The following is a 13,729-nucleotide window of genomic DNA, read 5'->3' as shown; positions in this document are numbered from 1 at the left end:
ATGATAAAGCTTGTGTGATTCATGGTAGAGGTTATATATATTTAATGGTAAGCATAATACTAATGATGTCTTGTATGTTGATTGTTTGAAGCATAATATTTTGAGTGTTGGATAGATAGTTGACCAAGGATATGATTTGCAATTCAAGAATGGTAAATGCAAGATCCTAAATGCCTCTAGTGTAGAGATTGTTTCAGGTATGAAGACTAAAGGTAATATCTTTCACTTGAATGTTGGTGAGAAAAGTTTCTTGATTGCTCAAATTGATGAAATTTGGTTATGGCATAGGAGAATGTGTCATGTTAATTTTGATTGCATGATAAGGATAAGTTCTACTCAAGCTGTTAGAGATTTGCCTAAGATTGTGAAGCCTACTAATTCGGTATGTAGGGAATGTCAGATGGGAAAGCAAGCAAGAACTTCATTTAAGAGTAAGGTGTATTCATCTAGTGGATTGTTAGACCTAATGCATACTGACTTATGTGGTCCTACTAGAGTGAAAAGCATGCAGGGTGATAGGTATTTCATGTTGTTGATTGATAATTATTCTAGGATGATGTGGGTTAGCTTTCTAAGGGAGAAATTAGAAGCACTGAAGAAATTCAAGATATTGAAAGCTAGAGTGGAGACTAAGATAGGGTTGAAGCTGAAGTGCCTAAGATCTGACAAAGGAGGAGAATTTACATCAAGAGAGTTTTATACATTATGTGAGAGGAATGGCATTAGAAGACAATTATCTGCTCCTAGAACCCCTCAACAGAATGGAGTTGTTGAAAGTAAGAACAAAACTATCTTAGATGCTGCTAGGACTATGATGCATGAAAGAAATGTTATGAAAGAAACTATTGTTTACACATTCAACTGGGTGCATATTAAAGGTGATTCCTTGGTAGGACTCGTTATGAGCTATGGTTTGGTCATGTTCCTAGAGTTAGATGTTTCAGAGTTTTTGGAAGTAAATGTTATATCAAGAGAGATGAGGATATAGGAAAGTTTGACACAAGATGTGATGAAGGAATCTTCTTGGTATATTCTGCTAAGAGAAAGGTCTATCGGTGTTACAATAAGAGACTAAGAAAGATAGTGGGCAGTGCAAATATGAAGGTGGATGAATATCCTGGAAAGGAGATCAGAGCATGCGGTTATGATTTTGATGATGAAGACATTGTTCCTAAGCCTGTGCAGACTAAGACCTTGAAGCAGAATAATCTGGTGGAGACACTCAATCTAGATATTTCTACTACCGATGAAGAAGTGCAAGAGCCCGAGAATCAAAACAATAAGAATAATCTGGGGTATATAATATTGAATCATTTAGAAAATCTGATTATTGGTGATTAGAATAAAGGTGTGATGACTAGGAGAAGGATTGATGCTGAAGAGATATGTTTGATTTCAAAGATCGAGCCTAAAGATGTTGCAAAAGAATGTAAGGATGAGAATTGGATAAAAGAAATGGAAGAAGAGTTGAATGAGATTGAGAAGAATAATAGTTGGGAGCTTGTTCTGAGACCTAAAGACAACAATATAATTGGCACTAAATGGGTGTTTCAGAAAAAATTGAATGAAGTTGGTGAATTTGTTAGAAACAAAGAAAAATTTGTATGCAAGGGATGTTCTCATATGGAAGGAATTGATTATGAGGAAAACATTTCTTCGTTGGCTAGAATTGAAGCTGTTAGATTATTGCTTGCATATGTCGCTTATAAGAATTTTAGGGTATATCAGATGGATATCAAGTCAGCCTTTTTGAGTGGTGATTTAGAAGATGAGGTCTGCATTGAGCAACCAGATGGATTTTCATTATTAGATGAAGGAGATATGGCATGCAAATTGAAGAAAGCTCTATATGGACTTAAGCAAGCCCCTAGAGCTTGGTATGCTAGATTAGACAAATACTTGATGAAGTTGGGATTTTGTAAAGGTACAGTTGATAGTAATTTATACTTTAAGGTTGAAAATGATAACATTTTGATTGTTTAAGTCTTTGTTGATGATATCATTTTTGGAGGAGATGATGATTTATGAAGTTTGATGATGATATGCAAAAGGAAGTTGAGATGTCTATGATAGGTGAGATGAAATTATTCTTATGATTGCAGATTACTTAGACTGGTAAAGGTATTTTCATTTCTTAATCTAAGTATGTGAAGGAATTGTTGAAGAAGTTTGGGTTAGTTGAATCTAAACCTATTGGAACTCCTATGGTGACTGGATGCAATTTTTCTAAGAATGATGAATCTCAGAAAGTTAATTAGACTTTGTATCAATCTATAGTTGGTGGATTGTTGTACCTAACTCAGACTAGGCCAGATATTATGCATGTTGTTTGTCTTTGTGCTAGATTTCAAGCAGATCCCAAAGAGACTCATGTTACTGTTGTGAAGAGGATTTTTAGACACTTGAAGGGGATTGTTGATGATGGTTTGTGGTATCTAAAGAATGATGATTTCCTATTACGTGCCTACACTGATGCTAATTAGGCAGGTGATGTTGATGACTGGAAGAGAATTACCAATGGAGCATTCTTTCTAGGAAAGAAGATGATTTCATGGTTCAGTAAGAAGCAAGATGTTGTATCCTTAACTACTACTAAAGTTGAATACATTGTTGCTGTTAGTAACTATACTCAGTTAGTTTGGATGAAGCAGATGTTGAGGGATATTAAAGTGATTTACGATGAGCCTACTGTTATATATTATGATAATTCAAGTACTATCAATATTTCCAAGAATCTGGTACTGCATTCTAAAACAAAGCATGTATCAATAAAGTATCATTTCTTGAGGGAGAAAGTTAGTGATGAGGAAGTCAGATTGGAATATGTATCTACAAGGATCAGATTGCAGATATTTTCACTAAACCTTTTCCTGTAAATACATTTGTCTATTTGAGAGACACGTTAGGGGTCTCTGCCCCTCCTGATGAGAACTATATGCATGGAGTTGCATCAATCCGGTGGATTTCAGAGCCTTATCTTTTTATTCGGGTTGATGAGTTGGTGTTGCTACTTAGCCAAAGTAGTTAGTGTGTGATTTGGATGTTCAGTTGTGAGTTTATCCTAAGGGGGAGATTTTCCTTCTTAGAGGATGAGTTTTGGGGAGAGAATCATAATTTGTATTCTATCTTTGGCATTGTTGTCAAAGGGGGAGAGAGGCATGTGAAAAACAACTTTATCTTTGAAGTTTTGTGTGCATGATCTTAGGGGGGGTTTGTTGCAGATTGCTAGTGTTGATTCATTCCTTTGCATTGATTATTTTTCACATTCATATGTTTCCATAAATGCCAAAGGGGGATATTGTTGGATATTGTTGCTGCTAGGATATGTTGTTGTCATTGATGTCAACATATTATTGTGTTCTTGTGTTGCAGAGAGTTGTTTGGTGTTTCAGTGATTGCATTGAGTTGGACTAGTGGGTTTATCTATTTGGGATGCTAGAATACTTCATTCCTTATTGGTTTTACTGATCCGAAAGTTTACTTGATCATATCATTTGATCCGGTTTGAAGTTTAGTCTTTTTGTTAAGTGGTTGGCAAATTTTGGTATTTGATCCATTATGCTCTGGTATGATCATATCTTTGGTTGCAGATTTGGGAGAATGTTTTGGATATTCATTTGTATCTTTATCTTAGATAGTTCATGATTGGTTCTTCGTAAGTCATCTTTCTAGTTTGAATTGTTGTTTTGGTGTTCTTGAGAGTTAGTGTGTTGATCGATGAAGATTTGAATAAGTGGTATTGGTGCAGCTATTGTGGATGGTTCTAATGTGCTTGTTGGTGTTTCTTGGTCATTTCCTATTTGTTTTGGTGGTCTATATTGATCCTTGTGCATGGTATTGGTGATTTTGTTGACTTGGTGATATTCTTTGTGTTATGCGGTATTTCTAGTGGTGTAGCGTGTTGCGGTTGATCTTGGCGAGATTTCTAGTGGTGATGCATGTTTGGAGATTTGGTTTAGGTCCATGCTATGTTATCTATGGCATTGTATTGGTCTGGTGGTTTATTTATGTATCATGTGATGTAACTTTGTAGTTGAGGTTTGAGGGTTTGGCCAACCTTGTAGTCAAGGTTGATGAATTGTATAAATAGGTGCTAGATTCATGAAATTTGGGTGTGGTTGTGGTGTTTGCATTATTAGAGAGTTGTGTATGTTCTCATAAGAGAATTTATCTTTTGGTATGATGTATTGAGAAGAGATTATTATAGGGTAGACAAATGAGCTTACCTAGAACTGTCATCAAGCATTAGCAAATGTTATTTTTGCAGTTCATGTAATCTAGATTGTAGTCCAATCATTATTGTAAGGTAGTGAACCTTCCTTAAGGGTTGAAGCCTTTTGAGTCATTATATCTTGAGCAGTGAGCTCCAGGCAGTGTGTTTGAATGCATTTGCATTCCCCATTGTAATATTTACACATACTACTGTAGAGTATCTTCTTATTGTGTGTAGGTTTCCACTATGGTTTTTCCCTTAACCATGTTTTCCATGTCAAAATATTGGTGTTATGGGTGTTGTTATTGTCTTTATCTTTATTCTTGTTTTACTTAATTGGAATCTGAGATTGTGCTTAATTGGTTTAATCCAATAAAAATTGATTCACCCCCCCCCCTTCTCAGTTTTCCTTCATTGTTGATGCCAACATAAACTTGAACCAAAGTTTTACTCTATCTCTGAATACTTGGTTCAAGTTAGTCAAGTATTGAGTTCAAAGTTAGGCATCGGGCCTCAAAAATGATTCTCAAACCATGTCAAAGCATGAATACTTAGTTGGCACCAAATACATAATAGTTAAAGAACTAAGGTCACCTCTTAACACAACGTCGTGAACTATTATGATAGCCATCGATCATTTTAAAAATATTAAGAAACAAAACTAAAAGGTTTTTTTAGATGAAGTTAAAAAGGAATACCAAAACTTAGTACAAAATCCAATGAATATTTTTGGACCAATATGGAAGTGACATGATGGAGCGAATGGTGGGAAGCATTAAGCATTATTTATGTAGTTCAGTATAGGGAGGGGCATTGCATACACCAAGACTGAATTTTAAAACTATATATTTATTTATCGAATGCTTCTATGAAAAGATTCATTATGCCAAGAAGAGAAATAAGAACAAATATTATAGAACAAAAAATAGCCAAGGGTGTCACCATTGTCACAGAGAGGTAAGCTTCTTAGGAGTGCTAATTATCTAATTGTATTGGCATTTAAAGGGGGAAAGCATGATGTTTAAGTATTTAGGGTACACGCACCTTAACGCACTTGAATTCTCACAACCAAAGATAGGGGACATGAAATTGGGTCATATAGATTTCAATGAATTTTAGAATAGAGTAGGAAACCCTTACTAACACCTAATCATGTAGAGGTTAGTAGAGAACAAGTTGCTTAGAGTAGACACCTTCCTAGTTGTTATTAAATGTATAGACATGATATTAGAATGCATCAATTGATATGACTGCAACACTAGGGAGATTAAGACACAAGACAATAGGGTTCTCATAACCCTTGACAGAGCTACAATTCATAAATATTTTCGTCTCATGAACAAAGAAAGGTATACAAATTGGGATTTTACATTGTCCCAATGTGACTTCAATGCCAAAAAGGGCTATTACATAAATGTGATTACAAAAGAGTGGTTCACCATACCCAAGAAAGGACAATCCAAATTACTCAAAACCATTCACAAATCTTTTTAAAAGGAAAAATTGTAGACATCATTATATTATTACACAAACTTCGAGGGGATGAAGATACCTTCATTTTAAATGAATGGATGTTTTTCTTCATCTAGGTTATTTGTCCTAGAGAATCATATTTAGATTGGGAAAGACTAATCAGTGATTGGTTACATGCCATGATAACTCAATTTAGGCTAAATAGATTTTTTTATATGTCCTCTTATTTGTTATATGCTTTATCTAGTACTCAATATTGGTCAGACTTGGATTTAGTGGAGGAATTTAATGATAACATTCAAATCTATTACTTCTACCCTGAATTGTAGCTCAAAGGAGCTATGCAAATTTTAGAAGTGTGAATTGTTGCAAATGTGAATTTGATTGATATTTCAATATGTTTTTCATTGATGTAAATACATATTGATTTTGTTTCAATGTTTGGTTTTTGTTTTGGATGTTCTGACTTATTGCAAATATATTGATGATGTGTTGGCATGTTGTCGGACATTGTCTTGAGAGTCTTATTTCATATTTTGAAGGTCTGAAAAGTGTTCTCAAGAAGTTTATGTTGTGTTGATGATGTTTGTCTACTAGATTTTGAAGAGCTCTGCATCTTCATTTCTCTTGTTGTGTTTCAAGATTAATGTTTCTCATGTATGGATATTTGTTATTCTGATTAGGCGCATGCTCTTCTACTCCAAAATTATTCTTACCTAGTCTAGTTAACCCTGAATTCTCTATCTTCTTAGTCCGGTGATTAGGACATTTGGATAATGTGTTTTGCATTGTGGTGTGGTCCACTTCTTATTCTTTTCCACTATGGGAATGCTTAGTGAAGATCTATTTTGAATTATCTTTTATTATCTCCTTAGCCGACATGAAAAATATATCTTGGAGATTGGTATATATAAAAATGGTTGTAATGAAATATATGTGTAAAGATTTGTAGAAGGAAGTTGATTGTAAAAGGAAGATCTATCTTTGGTAAAGAAAAGTGGTTAATTAATGTGGTTGTTTGCTAATGTTGTTTGGTATCGGTGGCAGTGAGCCTAAGTTTTCTTTCGACATCACAGAAGAGTGGTAGTTGTGCCTTTGTGGTGGATTATTTCTTTCTTTCTCCAAGCAGCGAGCCCTCCTTTTTGTGGCAGTTTTAGCTAGGCAATGATCCCACCTGCAGTGGGCCATCTTGTAAAAGTCACCTTAACTGGTGTCACCCAAACAGGTGTTTTCATATCAAGAATTAACATTCTCCATGGTTTTTCCATTCTTGGGTTTCCCATGTCATATCTGGTGTTCTTTGTGTGTGTTCTTTCATGCTTATATCTATTCTTGGTTAATAAATCTATGTTAATCTGTGCTAGATCTAATTTTATGGAAATTGCATTATAATTTTTAATGTACAATTGACCCCCCCCCCCCCCCACCCCTCTCAGTTGTGCAAAATATTCAACATGAATGGCATATCTACCATGAGGTGGTAAAGGAGCTACAAGACCACTCATAATGGAGGATCTCACTCAAAGTAACCAATTTGGTAAAGGTGTATAGAAGTTACTTCTTGTAGTTTCCTACATTCAACTACTTAAGGGTAGGGGGTTTTGATGGTTTCTCTTTAAAGTTACCCACATATGTAGACAATAATCACATCATGATTGAACTCTATAGAGAAATTTGTGAAGCAAATAAGAAATGCACTGAGAGAGGGAAAATCAACATCTAGTTTACCATCACTCTAGGGATGTAGTGTTACAAATCACAACCAAATGCCTTAAAAATTGTTAAGGAAATAGAAAAATATGCTATGGAAACCTATGATGGCCTAAGGCTAAAATTTGATAAAAAAGATTTTGTCAAAGAGAATTTGTATTTAGAACCATCATTCCATCATGTGACCTAGTTGGAAGATTAATGGGAAAACTATGCAAAGGACTTTGAAGTCAGGAGAAGTGATTGTTCAAGAATGACTTTGAAACAAATAATCGATTATAAACTTGGATGGGATATCAATGGTATCATTGATGATGGGTCTGATATAATTGACCTTATATATGTTTCTTATGTACAAAAACAATCCTTGGATCCTTTAGACTGAGCTCAACTTGAGGAAGAAGACCTGGATAATAGAATTGTAGCAGTTCTAAGGACTTAGATTTGGATAGCCAAGGACAAGGGCAATGTAGAATAGTTTTTGTTATGAACATAGATTTAATTTGACCTATTCATCAAATATTTATCCTCAAGGAAATGGCCAAGTAGAATATAGTAATAAGAATATGGTTGTAATAATGAGGAAGTTAGCTCTTGAGAATAAGAGGTATTGGTACGATAAACTCTGTGAGACCTTATGGGTTGATGGAAGAACTCTATAAAGAGCCATAGGAATGTCACCTTTTAAGTTAGTCTATGGGGTTGGAACCACTTTGCACCTACTACAAGAATTAGTTGTATCAAATTTACAATCTATGGTGGAAGATCAATAATTTTCATGCTCCTTAGAAAAAAGAATTATGTACCAAACCATAATAAAAAAATAGAGAGATAATATGGTAGACAAAACTAATTTACATCAAGAAAGGGTGAAGAATAATTTTGATAAGAAGGTTAGACCTTGAAGTTTCATGGAATGAGACATGGTCCTGTTGTGGGATAAAAGAAGAGAAGAAAAGGGAGCTAATGTTAATTTTGACTCTTTATAGAAGGGTCCATTCAAGATTCAATAGGCTTATGGGTGCAATGCATTCAAACTAGAATATTCAAATGGGATTGTCTTATCGGTTCTTTAAAATGGGCAAGATCTCAAGTTCTACCAAATCTGAAGTAGGTAATCTCTACCTTGTACTATAGTAGTCTAGGTGGGTTTTGTGTTTCATTTTTGGTGTGTGTCTGTGTTTTTGTTTTTGATTCTCAGTGTTCTTTCTTTGTCATGATTTTTGCAAAAGTAGAGATTCTAAGTTCGCAACTTCATTCTTGCCAGTCTTCATCCCCACTCAAAGCCATATATTACCTAAATTTATTATTTCCATTAATTTTGATCTTATCGTCCATTTTACAGGTTTGAGTGAAATACATTAGTGTCATTTCTAGAGCTTGTCGAGTTCTTGTATAAGTTATAGAACACCCATCTAAATCTGACAAGTTACTTTGAACTAGTCTATATATTGCTTCCTTTTCTCTTGAGCACTTGTTGAAGCACGTTAGCTTTTAGTCAAGTTCCATCTACTTTTTCACACCCCAATGCCTTGTTCAACACTTAGATTTTGTTCAAAGTTGTTCAAGTCTTGAGTTATTGATTATTTTTTAGAGCATGACATACCTTTTTGCACCAACTTGCAAGTTCATGTCTTTTAACTTTTCAACTATGTCAGCTTTGGTTCTTAGTTCAAGGTATCATGATTGTTTTTGATGCCTTGTCTAACACTAAGTTATGAGTTCCATTTTCCTTGTAGAACTCCAATGTATGAACTCAAACCAAAATTTTACTCTATCTTTGAAGCCTTAGTTCATGCTTCAAGTCTTGAGTTCAAACCTTGACATTGAATCCCAACAATGATTCTCAAACCATGTCAGAGATGGATTGCTTAGTTGGCACCAATTACATAATGGACAAGTAAAGCCTAAAGATTATAAAGGCCAAGTTCCAAAACTAGGAACCCGATGACATTTTCAAGGTGATTTATTCCATGTTTTGGGTCTAAGAAAGAGTTAAATAACTAAGGTTTCCTCTCAAGACAATGTGATGAACTGTTATAAAAGTCACTAGTTATTTTCAAAACATTAAGAAATCAAAATAAAAGGTTACATTTTGGATGGATATACAAAGGAATACTTAATTTAAGGAGAAATTTGATGAATCTTTTTTAACCGATATGAAAGTGACATGAAGATGTGAATGTTGGGAAGCATTAAGAATTAATTATGTAGTTCAATAGTGGGTGGTGCATTGAATGCACTATGACTAAATTTCAAAATCCTTTATATACGTAATTCTTATATCAAATGATTCATTATGCCAAGAAGAGAAGTAAGAATAGAAATTAGAACACAAAAAATAGCCAAGGGTGTCGCCATTGTCCCAGAGATGTAAGCTTCTCAGGACTACTAAGTAGCTTGTTGTGTTGAACAAGAGTTTCTATGCACATAATTAAAAAGAAATTAAAGATAAGAGGGGATTTTTCAGTTGAATTGTTGTTGTGGGTAGCATTTAAAGGGGAAAAGCATGAAGTTTAAGTATTTAGGGTATGACCACCTAAATAGACTTGAATGCTCACACCTAGAGATATGTGACATTAAATTAGGTCACATAGATTTGAATAAAATCTAGCAAATTATAGGAAACCCCAACTAGCACCTAGTAATGCAAAGGTTAGTAGAGAGAGGGTTTCTTTAACAAGTCACCTTCCTAGTCATTATACAATGCATATACTTGTTGTTATAATGCATCAATTGATATGATCCCAACACTAGGGAGATTAAGGCACAAGGGAATAAGGTTTTTTATAACCCTTGATAGAGATACAATTCAAAACTTTTGCCAACTCCTAAATAGAGTGTAGTACATACAATTTGGGTCTTTATACTATCCTAGTGTGAATTAAATGCCAAAAAGGGCTATTACTAAAATGAAATCACAAAAGAGTGGTTTGTCATTCCCAAGAAAGGACAATCCAAATTACCCAAACCAATTCGTGAATAATTTTTAAAAGGAGAAATTGCATATATCATTTCTTGTTACATAAACTTTGAGTGGATCAAGTTGCCTTCAATTTAGATGAATGGATGTTTTTCTTCTTCTACATTATTAGTGTTGAAGAATCATATTTAGATTGGATGAGATTGATCAATGATCAATTACATGCCATGATAACTCAATTCCAGCTAAATAGACTTTCTATATGTCCTCTTATTTTCTATATGCTTTAGCTTACACCCAACATTGGCTAAACTTGGATTTGGTGGAGGAATTTGATGATACCATTCAAATATATGACTTCTACCCTGACTTGTACCTGTAGAGGAGCTATGAAAATTTTAGAAGGGTGAATAGAGTATTTACCATGAAGCTGGTAAGGGAGCTTAAAAGACACCAAGAATGGAGGATCACACCTGAAGTAGCTACTTTAGTAAAGGTGTATAGAAACTATTTCATGTAGTTTCCTACATTCACCTACATAAGGGTAGGGAGTTTTAATGGTTTCCCCTTAAAGCTTCCTAAGTATGTAGAGTCCATAAGTTCATAATGATTTAACTCTATAAATAGATTTATAAAGTAAATAAGTGATGTACTAAGAGAGAGAAAATCAATATCCAATTTCTGATCATTCTAAGGATGTATTATTGCAAAAAAAATTTAGATGTCTTAAACATTGTAAAGGTATCAGAAAAATATGTTATGGATACTTATGGTGTCTTGAGGCTAAGATTTGATAGAAAAGAGTTTGTAAAGGATGCTATGCATTTAGGATGATCATTGCATCATGTCCCCCATTTAAGAAATTTTATTGGGAAGACTATGTAGATGACTCTGAAGTTAAGAGAAGGAACTTTTCAAGAATAACTTTGAAACAAATAATCGATTATAAACTTGGATGGGATATAAATGGTATGATTGATGATGGGTCTAATATAATTGACCCTACCTATGTTTCTCATGTTCAGACAGAAACCTTAGATCCTATAGGCTTGGTTTGGTTTGAGGAAGAAGACCTCCATAATAGAACAATAGTAGTCCTACGAAAGAATTAGGTTTGGATAGCTAAGAAGAAGGATGACATATCCAAGACTATCCATCCAAAGACAAAGAAATAATGTAAGATGAGTAGCACTATAAATTTAAACCCTTCTCATATTTCCCCATTTACACAAACAATTCCCCTTGTCAATTTGAGAGAAAGTGAAGATGGAGAGCCATGAAAGCAGGATCAACATCCTAAGAAAACTTGTGAGGATGTCTCTACACCTAATACTAGAATAAGGGAACTATATAAAGAAAAAGAGAAAAAAGATAAGGAAGAGGAAGGAAAGGAGTTATAAGAGCCTAAGAGGGATGGAACTAAAGGGAAGGAGTTAAAACAAGATGCTAGGAAGGATGGCAGTGATAGTGGTAAGTCTAAACCACCATTACCTTTTTCTTTGCAAAATATAGATAAGAATCCTCTAGTTAAGAGAACCCTCTTCCTTGGCCCTAACTCTATGTGAAGTGCCACCATTATCTTTTCCCACATTGCTTGAAGTATTATTATCTAATAAATGAAATATCGAAGTCATTAGACAAATACCTAGGGATATTATTTCATAGATATTGTAGTCGGCGTCGTCCCTAGAAGTGAGAACCTCAAAAATACCTCACACTTGGTTGAGCATGAATAATCATATAGTATTTTCCTAGAAATCATCCACCCTACATCTCAGAAAGACCCAAGACAAGCCACCACAACTGATTTTAACTTCACTCGCACTGATATGAGACCTCCTTCTTGGGACCCAGAATTGCACAACTTCCAGGTTGCAGCCACTAAGATGATAGAGAGAGTTGAGAAAAACAAGATTGAGAAGGAGGGTCTATGGTTGAGGCATTATCTAAATGCCTAAGATCATTATTGTGTCCATAATCATCACAGTCCCTCAGCTCTTTAGAGCCTATACTAGATACAAAGTTAGATGTGAATAAAGAATTTGTGGCAAAATTACAAATGGATAGTCATTTTAGTTGGATTGTACAAGAATGGATAAAAAAGATGAAGGTCAAAGGCCTTCCATTTACTGACAATATGAGAAAGTCTTATAATGAATTAGCATTGACAAGAAATAGTGTAGCCTCTTAAATAAGCAATTGTAAAAGGAAGAGTTAGAATATTCATAGGCTATGAAGGAACTTCAAATAATCATGAACCCGGGCATTGGTGTATCTATGGCTAAGAACATTATTCCTTCTAAGGACAATTTATGTGACACATTAACTAAATGTCTAGAGTGGAAATGTAGCTTTTAGCAATAGACAAAACTACTCTGAGAAGCCAATAAAATGATCATTGAAGAGATTTAAGAATTTGCAAATATCAATTGCTAGTTAATAAGGAAGGATAACTCTAGGTATGCTACAATTGATGAACTAAAAGAAAAAATTCAAAATAATATAGATACATTTGTTTATTTAAAGGCTTTCAATGAATAAAAAGATAACAAAATGGCAACGATTGATGCATCCCTAATCTAGTGCACCAATCATTACTAGACTCTCATTTCTAAAGCCAAATATATCAGGAAAGGAAGAGATCTATGGATGTTGTAGACCAAGAATGTGATCATTCTAAATGCTCAAGGAATCCTAGGAGTTCTCAAGGAATTACAAGATTATGAGGACCAATAGACAAAGCAACAACCTACATAGCAAGGAAATGAAACCACCTCATAGATGAAAATTTCTTATTTATGTTGCCACTTGTCAATTTTTATTATTATTGTTGCAAATTAGTTAATTATGTTTAAATGATTATTTTAAAAGAATCGATTTCTTAAACATATATAAAGTTGTGCTAGAAACTTTTAAATATGTATGAAATGGATATTGAAAGACATCGGTAAATTTTGATCCCCATTATGCTTTGACATATGAGTGAGTATCAATTAGATTTGAATGTCATACATATCATTTTGGGATTTCTGAGTTTGGAGGTTTTTGTGTGCCAGATTTGAATTTCCCTCATATTTTATTTTGAATATTCAAGTTTATGCAAATGAATGTTATCATCATTTGGGGGATGTTAATGATATCATGAAAAAATTTCCATTTTCTTATAATTTAAATCTTTATTTCGAATTCATTGTTTATATATCTAAGAAAGGATATTGATCTTTGATCAATACCTTATTTATGAAAAAATTTCTATTTGATGGAGATAGTCTTTGAGCAAATAAATTTTCAATAGCAATTGAATGTATTTCTCTCTTCTCCTTATTTTTGTATTTGTTTCATAGTGATGGTAAAATGTTAGTACCTTTATTACTTTTATGTTAAAAGTATATCTTAGTTTATAAGAAAAA

Source organism: Cryptomeria japonica, chromosome 3 (genome assembly GCF_030272615.1).
Source record: "Cryptomeria japonica chromosome 3, Sugi_1.0, whole genome shotgun sequence".
Lineage (NCBI taxonomy): Eukaryota > Viridiplantae > Streptophyta > Pinopsida > Cupressales > Cupressaceae > Cryptomeria > Cryptomeria japonica.
The sequence above is the reverse complement of the archived record's forward strand: the minus strand, read 5'-3'. Positions refer to the sequence as shown.